Source organism: Narcine bancroftii, chromosome 12 (genome assembly GCF_036971445.1).
Source record: "Narcine bancroftii isolate sNarBan1 chromosome 12, sNarBan1.hap1, whole genome shotgun sequence".
In the NCBI taxonomy this organism is placed as follows: Eukaryota; Metazoa; Chordata; class Chondrichthyes; order Torpediniformes; family Narcinidae; genus Narcine; species Narcine bancroftii.
In genome coordinates this window covers 79389603-79396835 of record NC_091480.1, presented here as the reverse complement: position 1 = coordinate 79396835, position 7233 = coordinate 79389603, and positions in this window count along the sequence as shown.

Here is a 7233-nt window from a genome sequence, read left to right as displayed (position 1 = left end):
TAGTTAACAAGCAGCAGGTGCAATGGGAGCGAGAAATCTCGTAAAATGTTTATGAGCAGACAGTTGAGAGGCCGAGATGGTGGCACCCTGGAGAATGGGAAAGAACAAAAGGCCAGTGCCGTGGTTCAGGCAGACAGCAGGTCTGTTCATTCCACTACTGTTAGACCTGTAGAAGGAGTCTGCTCGCCTTCGTACTGATGAGAGGAGACCAGGCTTCCCCATCAGCTTCATCTCTGAGAAGATCACTCTCCCTCTTCATTCATTGTTAGAATTCTAAGATCATTCATCAATGCACGGAATAAGGCCATTCAGCCCATTGTTCCAATAATAGCCCTTGGCAGAGGAACCCAATTTGTCCTTCTGCAGTGCCTGCCCTATGCCCCTGCGCTTTGTGTTCTTCAAAATGTATTAAAATCAACTCTTTTATACGCTGTACCACGACTCTACTTCCACTTCCCAGAGGAAGTGGCAGGACCAGGGACAGCTGTCACATTCAAAAGACCCCCTCACCCCAAGTACCTGGAACCTGAACAATGACAGACAGGAGATGGGCCCTCCTCCAGTCCGACCCATACAGCACAAACACATACACCTAAACCCCAGGCATTCTCCTCAAAGGCATGAAAACCATGGAAATATTGGGGAGAAAGATCTGGGGAAATTCCCCTCCATCCTCCCATGGTTTGACCTTCAGTGTATGCCCTCTGTGAATGGAGCCTTTAGCTGTCTAATCAATGTTATATTGTTGAGTGCAAAGAGAGAAAAGAAAGCCAGTATAAAGAAGAGAAGGAGACAGGGGCCAGTATGTGATGGGTGGAATGAGCAGGGGTGAAGGTTGATGGAGCCAGGTAAGGGTGGGGGAAGGGTAGAGATGGTAGGTGGGTGATAGGTAGAGGCAAAGAAGAGAAAAGTCAGGTGGAAGCAGATAGGGTTAGGGGAGAAGGAGGAGCTCACTGCTGGAGGGTGACAAATAGGAACTCAAAGGCTACCAGTGCTGGGATCTGATAAGTAAGGAAGGTGCTAATGGGAACAGTTGGGAGTGAGGTGAAGTACAGATGGGACCAGATGTGGGTCAGCATCAGGTGGGTAGTGGTGCGGGTACTAGATGGATGAAGCAGGAGGGAGTGAACATGACGAAGGGAGGGCTAGTGGGGTACAGAAGAAGGATTAAACATGGGAACTAAGGTGGATCAGAAGGAGAGAGAGCAAGAGAGAAAAAAAACATAGGAGTTAAATAAACTCAGGCCTTTTATTTCCTATTGATGTTGTGTGACCTGCTGAGTTCTCCAGCATGTTTAAGTACTGCAATTAAATGAATATTAAGATTGTGATAAAAATGGCTTAGATGCTCGGCACGTGCAAATCACAGCACAGGATTTTATAAGTGTTCATTCATAATGATGGTATCTCTTGGCCATTGTTTCAATGCTGTAATATTTGTTTTCCTAGCCCAGCATTTAATGTTTCAGAATTTTATCCAGTTAACTCCAGTATGGGGGTCTGTCACGTGGTACCGTTTCCCTCCGTTCCATTCACTCACTGTCTCCTGAAGCCATTGGCTCCTGCAGGGCGATAAGGAGAGAGTTCCCTCATCAGTGCCCCTGACAGAAGCCAGGGGAACTATCCATTAGAATTATGGGTGGAGATGAGGAATACTGACTGTCTAGGACTGCTGTGCCTGTAGTTGCAAGAGCCCAGCCACTTCATGGGTCTCCATGATCACCTGCATATACTTACATTTATTTTATCCCTTTGCAAAGCACTGAAGTCTGTGACCAAGATGGGATCACAGGAGATCTGAGAATGAGCACAAATGGACATGCAAATAAACACATGTTCGCATAACTATACTCAGACAAAGAAAGGTATGCATGAACACATACTGTACATGCAAATCTAAATATGCTGTACACACATGAATACAAGACTATATTCACACTTCTATAAAGTATACATCTACACAAAATATGTGTGTACTTGCATGCAGACATGTCCTCGAGTGCACATTCATATTTGCACACACACGCACGCGCGCAGGTTTCTGTTAGGGGTGCTGGACAAAATGGTGACTGTCTGCCTTACGGTAGACAAAAGTCAAAGAATTTCATGTATGTTACATTATAAATGTAGTATTATGTGACAATAATGGAACCTTTATCTTTAACTATATGGTAAAACACACACACACACACACACACACACACACACACACACACACACACACACACACACACACACACACACACACACACACACACACACACACACACACACACACACACACACACACACACACACACACACACACACACACACGTACGTAGGCCCAAATTGCTTCCTTTATTTATTGTTTAATTTGACTCACAATTGTTGTATTCTTTGGCCTAAAGCAGATCAGTTTCCTCACTGGACACTGGAGAATAGATCCAGGAAAGATAAATCAGAAGACAGCTCCCCACTTTGGGGGATCAGACAAGTGAAAGGGAACCTTGGTGAACGGAACCCAGCTCACAATGAACATCAAAACTGTTATGTGAACAAGATGAATACCAGCTGCCTTCAGAGAGGAAGTAGCTTCACAGAAAAAGTGATTAGTATCCAGAACACCTTTCAGAATAAAGTAAATCTGGCAAGGTCTGCAGAGTACCACTAGTTGATTAGAGCAGGGGTTTGGGCTGAATGTGTAGGGAGGCAGGTTGCTTTGAAAGGTGAATGAGGTGAGAGCTGAATGAGTTCTTTTGTACTTCAGAACCTGGAAGAAAAACTCTGAAATAGTCCATGAGGAAAGAAAATCCCAACTCAGCTTAGTATACCTTCTCTCATTCAAGGGACAGAAAAAAACGTGAATGGGAGAACTGCAGACAAAAGCCTGGCATTGTTATTGACGACCCTTAAATGTGAATCTATGATGTCAAGTGGAATTATTTTTTATGCTGCCATCATGGTGTTGCGCTAATTGACAGGAATGCAATCACAAAGAAGGCTCCCCGGTGATTATACTTTGTCAGGAGTTTGACGAGATTCGGTAGGTCAACCGAAGACTCTCAAAAATGTCTGCAAGTGTACCGTGGAGAGCATTCTGGTGGGTTACATCACTCTCTGGTGATATTCAGGACAAGAAAAACTCCAGAGGGTTGTTAACGGCCTGCAACATCATGGGCACCAGACTTCACTCCATCAAAAACATCGTCAAGAAGCAGTGTCTTTAGAAAGCTCAAGGACCCCCACCACCAAAGCCAGGCCCTCTTCACTCTGCTACCATTAGGTAAAAAGTACAGGAGCCTGAAGACGAGCACTCAGCAGCACAAGGGCAGCTTCTTCCCCGCTGCCATCAGATTCCTGAATGGACAATGAACCACAGACACGGCCTTTTCTTGCACTATTTTTATTTATTTTGTAAGGTGGTTTATATCAATGTTTGCATCATGATGCTGCCGCAGAGCAATAAATTTCATAACATGATCGTGACAATCAATTCTGATTCTGAAAATGATCTTCCTGACCTTCAAATTGGTGACACAATAGAACTGCTGCCTCCCTGACTTCAATCCTGACTTCTGGTGCTGTCTGTAGGCAGTTTGCAAGTTCTCCCTGCGACTGTGTATGTTTCCGCTGGGCCCTCCAGTTTCCTCCCGCCTTCCAAAGACTTGGAAGGTGGTAGGTCAGTTGTCACCTGTAAATTGTCCCACGTGTGTAGGTGAGTGGCATGATCTAGGTTGGTGCGGGCAACCTTTTACCATGCGCGAGACAGATGGTGTGGTCAGTGGTTGAACTGAAATAAATAGATTGGATTAATAAATAAATAAATGGGATTACTCCGATGATGCATTTCAGGTCAGGGAAGGCATCTTCAAATATGGAAATGCACCACAAATCACGAGTTAGTCATTAAAATGAGACAAAAACAAAGAACATAAATGTCAAAAAGGAGAAAAATCATTCACAATGAAAACAAACAGACAGCAGTGAGAGGGGGAGAATGTCACCACCAAAGGACTGTCTGCACGACCTGCTCTCACTTTTTCTTGCACAAGGATAACTGTGAATATTCATTGTCTTTTTTTTAAATTCAATGACGAATGCTGTTATGGGCGGCACGGTCAGCCTAGCGATCAGTGCAAGGCTGCCACAGCGCCAGCGACAGGGGTTCGAATCCCGCGCTGTCTGTAAGGAGTTTGAACTTTCTCCCCGTGCCTGAGTGGGGTTTTCCCGGATGCTCCGGTTTCCTCCCACCGTTCAAAGGAATCTACCACAGGTGTAGGTCAATTGGGTGTAATTGGACGGCACGGCTCATCAGCCAAGAGGGCCTGTTACCGGGATGAATGTCTAAATTTAAATTTTTTAAATGTTATATTTAAATTTTAAAGTATAGTTGTTTTTGCATTTTTTTAAAACCAAATACCTGTTCAGAGGGAGCAAGTAAGAATTTTGGTGCATATGTACATTTGTATAATGTGCTTGACGATAAACTTGTCATTATCAGGATTAGTGTGGGATTAGTTGAAATGGGTGACTGATGGCTAGGGTGAATTTGATGGGCTGAAAGGCCTGTTCCCTACCCACACGTGAGTAAAACAGGTAGTGTAAAATAAGACGAAGGTGGAGAAGTGATACTGGAAAAATGCAGTTAAACCGTGCAAGGGGTAGCTTTGCGAGATCAAGAGTCCTGTTTTGCACATGAGAAGTCCATTCAAGAGTCTGATAACTCTGGACAATTAAGAATTTTCTTCCTGAACGCTTTTGGGTGTATCCTTTGGATTTTGGCCTGCTGATCACGAAAATCACCTTCTAACTTTCCTATAACATACCATTTTTAAGATATAATCTATTTTTGTGATTTCCTGTCAAATTATTAACATGCTTCACGTTAATTCATTTTTTACATTCGCACTTGGACTTCTTCCCTGCTGATCTTGGTGGCATCAGGTACAGATTGGGTGAAAGGTTTCACCAAGACGTTGGGACCATAGAAAAGCAGCATCAAGACAACTGGAATCCATCAATACTGACTGACTGCTGTTGGACGCTGACACAAGAAGCATCAGAAGCTGAGTACAAATATTTTTTAGGTCAGCCGAACTATTGCAATGTGTCAGCATCATCGTGCGATTCAACATACTAAATTCAATAAAAGTTAATATAACGTTTCTCCGACTTCCTACGTCATACGGCAACTCTGAAATTATCTTTGTGTTCGGCTTAAAGTTTTCTACCATCATTCCCACATTTTTTTTTCAAGAAGCAAAACTTTTGAAAAAAATTGTTGTCCAGTGTAACAGCGGGAAAGAAGCTGTCCTTGAGATTGGCTGCTGAATTTTCCATGACACATCAGGATATCCTGGGCTTGTGAAGAATGCTGTGTAAAAGCAAGAGTTTCTCCTAGCAGCAGGTATTTCCTTTTACTTAGCATTTGTGATAATTGTGACATTCCCTCTATCACTGAGCACACCCAGGTCTCTGCCATTCAAGCCCACTGTTTCGAAATGGTGTTAGTCATCTGTCTGTAAAACAACTTTACCTCTGAAACAACGATCTGCATTTCATGCTCCAAGGGATTCTCATTTTATAGCCTCTGTTGACAGGGATGCTAAAATCTTTACACCTCCACCATTTTAAAAGCACTTTGATATATTTTTATATTGCAAGTGCCTTGCAGTTCCTTTCAGACATATGTTCTGTGTTAGATATATGGGCTAAGTAAATTCCTCAGTTGGAGACTGTTTACAGAAGCAGGCAGAGGTGGTTCTGCAACAACTCTGCTGCTGAGTACAAGATCCCACCTCTTTGCTGGATCAGAATCAGGATCAGGATTTATTGTCATGAAAAGTCATGAAATTTGGTGTTTTGTGATAGCTTCATCGTGCAAACATCCATATTATAACCATCTTATAAAATTACTATGAAAAAAAATTAAAATAATAGTGTATGAAAAGTAAGGCAGTGTCTTTGGTTCATTGATTATTCAGGAATCTCATGGCAGCGGGGAAGAAGCTGTCCTTGTGCTGCTCGTCTTTAGGCTCCTGTACCTTCTTCCTGATGGTAGCAGAGTGAAGAGGGTGTGGCCTGGGTTGTGGGGGGCTTTGAGGATAGAGGCTGCTTTCATAAGACACCGCCTCATGTAGATGTCCTTGATGGAATGAAGTCTGGTGCCTGTGATGTCGCAGGCCGAGTTAACAACCCTCTGGAGTTTATTCTTGTCCTAACTGTTGGCGCCTCCATACCAAGCAGTGATGCAACCAGTCAGAATGCTCTCCACGGTCCACCTGTAGAGGTTTACGAGAGTTTTCAGTGACATACTGAATCTCCTCAGACACCTCACAAAGTATAGCCACTGGTGAGCCTTCTTCATGATTGCATCCACATGGAGGCTCCAGGACAGATCTTTGGAGATGTTGGCACCCAGGAATTTGAAGTTCTTGACCCTCTCCACTGGTGAGCCCTCGATGAGGACTGGATCGTATTTCCCTGATGTTCTCCTGAAGTCCACAAGTTGAGAATTGATTTTGACTCTGTGAAAGGAGACAGAGAGAAAAGGGAAGAGAGAGAGGAGAGAGTGAGAGAGTGAGTCAGAGCTGCGGGAAAGGAGACAGGAGGGGTGCCCCATGGAAACCGGAGAAGTCAGTGTTAATGCCATCTGGCTGCAGGGTACCCAGATGGAAGATGAGGTGATTCTCCAATTTGTGGGTGGTCTCAGTCTGGTACTGCATAAGACCATAGACAGACATGTCAGCAAGGGAATGGGACAGGGAATTGAAATGGGTGGCCAATGAGAGATCTACACTATTGTGGTGGACTGAGCCGAGGTGCTCAACATTGAGAACTAAATCCTCATTATTGGCCTCACCATCAGTCGCACCCAAACCTCAGATGGGACTTTCATGTTTCACCAATATACCAAGTAAGAATTTTGGTGTATCTGTACATTATACTCATGTATAATGACAATAAACTCTCATTACAGTACATCTCCGATTATCCGAAATGCTTGGGTCCGGACATGTATCAGCTAACTTCATTTTTCGATAACTGAGAAATGGTTTTAAGCACCCCAGAAGCATCAACAGAATTCTTCAAGTATACAAAACCACGAAGGGCAACGTGTCATTGAGAATTCATTTTCTGCATTCTCACTTGGACGTCTTCCCTGCTGATCTTGGTGCAGTCAGTGATGAACGTGGTGAAAGGTTTCACCACCAGGACATTGCGAACATGGGAAAGCAGTATCAGGGCAAC